Here is a 7,913-nt window from a genome sequence, read left to right on the forward strand (position 1 = left end):
CCTGGGCAACAAGGCAAAAATGTGATATTACGATATTTTAAGACATTTCCACAATATCTGATAAATTAAAAAGAAAAAAAAAAAAAGTAGTGCCTCATTTAAAAAATACTTTCAAAAACTATGAATCCAGTAATTTGTATTCAACATTTCACATTCTGTACTGCAAGTAATCCAATTAAACATGACTAATGAGGCTCTCTTTTGTAGTTAAACATGCAACTGGCAAGTGTTTTTAAGTGCTATCCACAATATGCTCAGAAAAGCTTATAGTAACATACAGTGACATACTTTATCACAATAATGATAAACATTGTCATATTGCCCTAACTGCACTGTTTTAATAGGACACTTGAGTAACTGTATCTGTCCACTCAAGTCACAGAAGTCAATTTCAATACAATGCAATGGTGTCTCTATGGTGAATGTGTTGGTACACTTTCTTCTTCTATTTCAGCTCAAGTTACAAATAAGCAAAAAATCTTGCAGATCTCCTCCATGAAATGACGGTAAGACTGACAAATAATTCTAGTGGTGTAATGAATTCAGAATTCAATTTCGATACAATGCAATGGTGTCTCTAATTGATACATATTTTCTGATACAGCACAAAAAGAGGTGTGGCTGAAAATGTGGCTTATGTTAGCACAACAGAGAGGCTGAAGAAGAAACCATGTTCTCTTGGGAGAATTTACTCAATAGCATTCAGTGTAAATAGTAGTTAAGTAAGTAGTAGTTAGGCTACTTTACAGTCAAGTCCATAAATGATTTGGAGGGGGGCTTTGTGTTAAAATGGTTGTAATTCATACATCGTTCAACTTATTTGGATGTAAATATGCGCAAATTAAAACGGAAAGTCACTTTCAACTCATATTCATTGTTCAGTTTCAACTCCAAAATGCCGTGGTAGGCAACTAAAATAATTTGGTGGACATCCAAATATTTATGGACCTGACTATATATTCACCATTAACACATTGAAATCTGGAATAACGTGGTTGAATGAGCTTTGTACTAATTACCTCTCAGTGTTTGTCTAATCAACAGAGAAAGAGTCATGGTTGACTTTTGAGGGGCTTGTATTCATAAGTGGTGCTTATTCTCTTCCTCCACTTTGCTTTTCTAAAAAAGCTGAGACTGCATTCTATGCAAAAGAGGATGGATGCTGAAGAATTCCTTATGCATTAACCTGTTCCACGGTGCTCTTCTTACTGAAAGTGGAACAAGATAACGCAGAATTGGAGGACTTACTAACTGAAGAGTGCAAGGCTCAGAGGGGTTTGGAAAAGTTTAGGTATGAAGTCTGTGCTCTGCCCCTGCGATTTTTATTTTCTTTTTAATTATCTCACTTTATTTTCTTTTTAATTATCTCATTAGCTATGACTAATGTTTGAATGGTTTAAGGTGTATTTGCCACATCATAGCACTGAAAGTTGGTTCAGACACACAAAAGACATTTTACTTCTCAACTGTTCACGATGTAGGAAAATGATGAGTAAAAATATATAGAGGTCAGAGGTATTGATTTCCATAAACAGATATTGATGTAATAATCTAAATAAGACCCACTTACACCAAGTTTTCAATAAAACTAAACTAAACAACTTTGAGTCTTTTATTTGTCTGTAACATTTCAGACATTCAGTGATCAAACATTTTACACACAGCTGCATTTATGTATACTGTATAACTTATATTTAAGCTCCTCTAGATGGTTGTCTAGATGACATCTAAAACTAATAAGTAGTGTTAAGTGCTGTATTCCATATTTTCAGTCATCTGATAAGGGGTCCAGCAATATTTGAAGATATTCAGTAGGCTATCTATGATGCTTACGTGTAATGTGCTTTCTGGGACTCTGATAGCCTGTCAGTCCCATGATAAACACTTGTACCTTCATAGACAATGTCATATCTCTCTGTTTCAAATACATTTTCAATATGACTTTGACTCAGTCATCGTTCCAAGGCCATTGGACTTCTCTGTTGTGAGACTGATAGTTCCACTGACTGACAAACATGCTTTCAAAGAACACATAATGTAGGGCCTACAAATGTATCTCATCATCTGAGCATGGAATATCAGTATGTTTCATGTATTGAAACAGCTGTCTATATAGGTCTGACACAACCCTGTTAACATCTGCCCAAAGTCTTTCAATACGTTGGTTATGTAATACACTGTATTTCAGTTTTGAGATTTGAATTTGTAGTTGTCATATTTTGAAATACTGTACTCATTTTTTTCTGTTTGTTCCAGCAGCAGGTGTTAGCTGTGTCTTTATGCGAGTTTGTGGTTCACTGATATCATGGTGCAGTAATTAAATAACTTTTTGTACAGCCTCTCAGGGACTTTGTATCACTGTGTCTATTCTAAGAACACAGTAGTAGAGCGCAGAGTCTGTGAGCTTTAGTCCACTGATAATAAGCTCAGTAGATGTATCAGTTGTTGTTGCTTTAAGTCGAGTGTCAGTGGGGGTACTCTTCAGACTACTGTGTGATTTTGCCCCTTCTACAAGGAAATACTCTGGAGCTACATTAACACACTGTCTGTACCAGTAAAGCAAAAAGTAAGTACTGGTTGACTCATATGAGCATTTCAGAGTAACAACATCTGTTTCTTTTCTAATAAGGTTGACATCTTCCTCCATTGGCCCAACTGTATTCGCAAATACACCTGTATTAAGTGAAGAAAATAAAAGTAAAGAATTGAAAATAGATGAATAAATAAATTAAATAATAATAATAATAATAATAATAATAATGCATTTCTCCATGTATAATGAAAGTTTACCTGATGCTACAACAAGATAAATAATAAGATAAAGTGTTATGTGTCTCCCCATTTTCAGTATGAGGCATTGTTGAGCCATTTTGGAACACAGTGGTCTCTGTATGAAAGTGGTCTCTGAGTTTAGTGTTTACATGAAGAAATTTACACTTGTGGAAATCCACCCAGCAAATGCTTGTGAGTAACAACTGACTTAAGACCTATTCAGTAGTGCCCCTTACTGGTGAATGCTGCAACACTGTATTTATCTGCTTTACTGCATTGAAAGCTTATCTAAATTCAATTTTATTGCATTTTTTTCTTGACATTCATATGATGTTAATTATTTTACTTACACAGTATTTCTATCATTGCAACAAAATCAGCCTTTTTCTACATTTTTCCTCTTCTCTCGTCTATGATTTACAGTTTGGGTTTTTGTACAGTGTAGCTGGGTTTCCTGTCACTGTGGGCTGCAGGGCACAGCAGTAGAGTGCAGAGTCTGATACTGCAGCAGAGGAGATCAACAGATCCACTTTCTTCATTTCATTTTTATGTTTCATTAATATTCCAGGAACTGGAGGTTGAGCTTCAGTAATGGCTCCATAAGAGTCAAGTATGAGGAACTGTGGAGGTGAACCTGAATACTGTCGATACCAGTGAAGACCATAAGCAGTTCCACTGTAGTTACAGGAAAGTGTAACTTTTTGACCTTCAACAGCGAAAACAAATCCTCTGTTTGGAGTGATGACATCTTCAGCTCTGTTACCTACAAATTTAAGGACAATTAGATAATAGTTTAAAACTATTGTACTAAATCAGTAATCAGTGTAATGAATGCTATGATGCTTTCTCCAGTTACTCTGTTAGTTTTAGTTATATTTCTGTCTTTTTATTGAAAGTTTTACCTGTAAGAGCTGAGAGCAGCAGCACAGTGTAAATGATCATGGTGGTGCAGTACAGAACTCAGTGGAAGAGGAAACACAATGACTTTCAATTTTTCAGCATGCAGTTTAATCTCTATTCTGAACAAATGCTCAGCTCCTCCTCCTGACTGAGCTCATCTATCATATAATGCTACACTAGTTTGCTGACTCTGAAACTCTCAACATCTGACTGTCCTTTTAATAAGGCTGTTAAATCTTTTGCTTGTACTGAAATAAAATGTGTTGTCCAAAGCTATTTAGATTTTTAAGAAAATCAATTGTGCTGATTGAGGAATTACTAAAAATCAGTTAGATGATTCACCAGTGTCTGCAAAGTGTGTTAATAACTTTAGCCCTTCATCCATTCTGTTAGTACATTAGAAATTTTTGGCTGAAGTTTACCTTTTTCAGTAGTTGCAGAGCATACTGTGTATATAGAAATATCTTTCAGAGCTTTAAACGTATAAAAAAGCATATAAAAACGACTTTCAGATTTAACAAGTTGATACTTCATTAGATGATTGTCATGGACAACAGTCTAGTCTTCAAACACCAACAATTCTAAACAGCACTATGACAACACACACCCATGAATAACATGCAAATTGTGATGTCATGCCTGACCAGTGTGATGTCACAACCTTAAGAGCTCAGAATATTACCTTGTCTGGTCAGGTCAGTGAGAAGGAAACTCAAGTCTAATACATAGTAAAGATCTATATAGTAACTGCAGATCTATTCAGCTCATGTTCTGTGAAATTCCATTAAATATTCAAATGATCATCCTGAATTCAGGTGCTGCAGGGACAGAGGAAAAGGACACAGGAGAGTTTCAGCCACAGAGTTCCACTGAGAACAATCTGTCTACTATAAAAAAGAGCAGGGAACAGTGATGGAGGTGCAGAGTACTGACACTCCAAGAGGAAAGAAGAGGAGGGGCAATGAACTACCCTAAGAGAGGGACTCACGGACAGAGGAAAGAACTAAGCTAGGTCAGTCCATTGTCCAGTCCACTGTGCAATGTGAACATCCACACTGATCATTCCTGTGACAGCTGGAACAGGAAAAAACAGTTATAACATTTTTGCAGGTAAAAAAGAATCTAAAGCACTCAGCTAATGTAAAACAATCTAGTACAAAATACTGATCCTGAGAGGAGAACAGAGTCCCAAAACCTCTTAACTATTAAACGTGTAACAATAAATCTCAGAATATTTCCTTGATCAAATCTGCTAATTCCTTTGGCAACAGTTTGGTCACCAGATGTCCTGCTGTTTAGGATGATACATTAGTAGCATGTAAATGTACATTTAATACAATTATTGTAAAACCTCTGGTAACATTTATTGCAAAATTTTACTTTGTGCTGATGGCAAATGGCAAACATTAAAGGAATCTTCAAAGAAAGATTTACAATTAATGTCAGCTATTTTATGTCAACTCTTTGTGTTTAGGGTTTAAAACAAAATGTGTGGTTTGTAAGATGATGTGTACTACTCAGGACAGAGTCTCTCACACATACACATATACAGCATCTGGACTGTCAGTTGAACTGATGTTGATGACTTAATTACAGAATGCACCAAACTCTGTCATTAACTCCAGTGAATATTCATCACTTCTCAGAATGTATTAAGGAAAGTCATTCCATCTCTGAATGTAGCAGAAGAGCTCTGGTTGGGTTGAAGCTGTTTGATAATTGCCATCTAATGTCACTGATTTTCTTTCAAATTGAGTCACAATCTGATTGGCTGTGTCTCTCTCTCTTCTCCACTGCAATCTGTGAAAACAGAACCACAGAACTGTAAAAGAAAAGTGATTTTAAAAAGAGCAGATGTCTCAGCCAGTGTTTCATGGGTTATTGTGGCTGAAAGATAGAATGAACAAGAGCAAACAAACTGACTGAAGAAAAAGGAGGAGCTCATGGAGCTCAGAACTACTGACTCACACATAATGTGTGTCTCCCCCTTCTGGCTTTACAGAGCTTCAACATGAATGTAATAATTACAGTATCTGTCATTTATTATTTGACTGAATCAGTGTTTAATTGTATCTTTTTCTTACATTTATTTTACTGCATGAATGAGACTAGTTCCCATCAATAAAATGTGCTTTGCTTTTAAGAGTAATGCGTGTAAAGGTGGTGTCATCAGCACTCAGCAGTACAAACTGAACACAGCTGACTGGATGCCTGGATTTTCAGCCAAACAGTATTTAAAGATGCAATACATGTCTTACTAGATTAGCTTGTTTAATTTCTGGACACTGCCTACTAATTATTTGAAACTTGTGAATTTACATAATAGTAGAATCAATTTCTAAAGCAATTTATAAGTCTAGTTGCCACAAAGTAATTGTTCTATTACTTTCATATTATTTGAGTATTGACTCCAACTCCAACAATGGTTTATACCATTTATCAGTCAAAAGTTTTACTCATTTTAGAATAACAGTAAAGGCAGTTATTAGGCAGAGACTAAAAGGTGTTAAACAAACCTTTAAAAATCCTACATTTTAGATTATTTAAAAATTTAGTCCCTTTGCCTTGATGCAGCTTCACACAATCTTGGCATCCTCACAAGTAGCTTCATGAAGAGTTCATGAAGAGAATTAAGTTTAAAATTTTGGTATTTGTTTATATTCTCCCTGCGATGGACTGGCGACCTGTCCAGGGTGTATCCTGCCTTCCGCCCGATGACAGCTGGGATAGGCTCCAGCACCCCACCGCGACCCAGAAGGATAAGCGGTTTAGATGATGTATGTATGTATGTATGTATATTCTTTGAATACTGTAGCATCCTTCAAATCATTCTACATTCTATGTAATTATGACACTTTAAATCGATGCTGTTTCTTTCATTCCAGATCTTTATTCTGCGAACAGGTTTATTTTCAGTCTCTGTAGTGGGAGGTTTTTGTACAGTGTAGCTGGGTTTCCTGTCACTGTGGGCTGCAGGGCACAGTAGTAGAGTGCAGAGTCTGATACTTCAGTAGAAGAGATTGACAGATTTACAGGTTTATTCTCTTCAGCTTCAGCAGACATACGAGGAGGAAGAGGGTCACTCATACCCCCTCGAGGGTAAATGTACAGGAGAAACTCTGGTCTGGATCTGGGAAACTGACGATACCACTGAAGAGGGTCATTAGTGCCGCTGGTACTGTAGTTGCAGGACAGAGTAACTTCATCTCCCTCTGAAACATACATTTCTTCTGCAAGTGGCACAATTGTCTCTGCTGATGTGTCTCCTGGAAATAGTACAAATATTGAACAAAAAACCACTGGAATCTCTAAAACAACATTCAGAATCTGCCCAGAGATTTAAAATTTGCCACCTTTTTATTTTTACATATTTCTCATAGTTTCTTACAACGTTATTATAGTTGTCTTACCTAAAAGCAGTGCTAGGAGAGAAAGGATAGAGAGCAGCATGTTGATAGAGATGTGAAGTGACTGAGAGCAGAGTCAGAGCTGAATGGGATTAGTGTAGCTCTCTGCTGAGATACACAGCTCCACCCATAATGCAGCTGATATGCTTAAACACTTATGCTTATACTGCTGCCATGACTCATTTCTTTATCTTCTGATTATTTAGAGTAGAAGTTTACACTGATTCTAAAGAAAAATGTTTGTTTTTGTGGATAAATCTCTGCTGTACCTTGCTTCCATGTACTAGGTAGTGTGTGTGTGTGTGTGTGTGTGTGTGTGTGTGTGTATATATATATATATATATATATATATATGTATGCTAGAACTAGAATTTATCTGCTGCTTTTCCTAATTAATGTTTTAAATATTACATTTCATGTCTATTTATTCTTCTGCAAGCTGAATAAAGACACAGAAAAACATCATAATCTTTATAGAGGGAAATGACCGCAATTCAGTACTGAGTTTCCTCTTCAAGGAGGTCAGTATGTTGATCCAACAAAGGCTCATTTGCTCCTTTTAGTTAAAAAGAGGACTAGAGCACCACCTTCTGGTGGAGAGTTGCATAAATCTGACAGGAAGTAATGTTTTAGAAGTATAGAAAGAATTGTAGAAAGAGATAAAGCCTACTGTTGCTTCTTAATCAGATTTCAATGAATGTTAATTGTTAGAAACATGTGTTTTTTTCATTATATAAGTTGTTATTACAGGATTAAGTGGGCTATTGGGCTGCTCTGTCCACACTGGATGCACAAATGGATTTGTTGTACTTATATGTTTAGCAAGAAACATCT

Source organism: Colossoma macropomum, unplaced genomic scaffold, assembly GCF_904425465.1.
Source record: "Colossoma macropomum unplaced genomic scaffold, Colossoma_macropomum, whole genome shotgun sequence".
Lineage (NCBI taxonomy): Eukaryota > Metazoa > Chordata > Actinopteri > Characiformes > Serrasalmidae > Colossoma > Colossoma macropomum.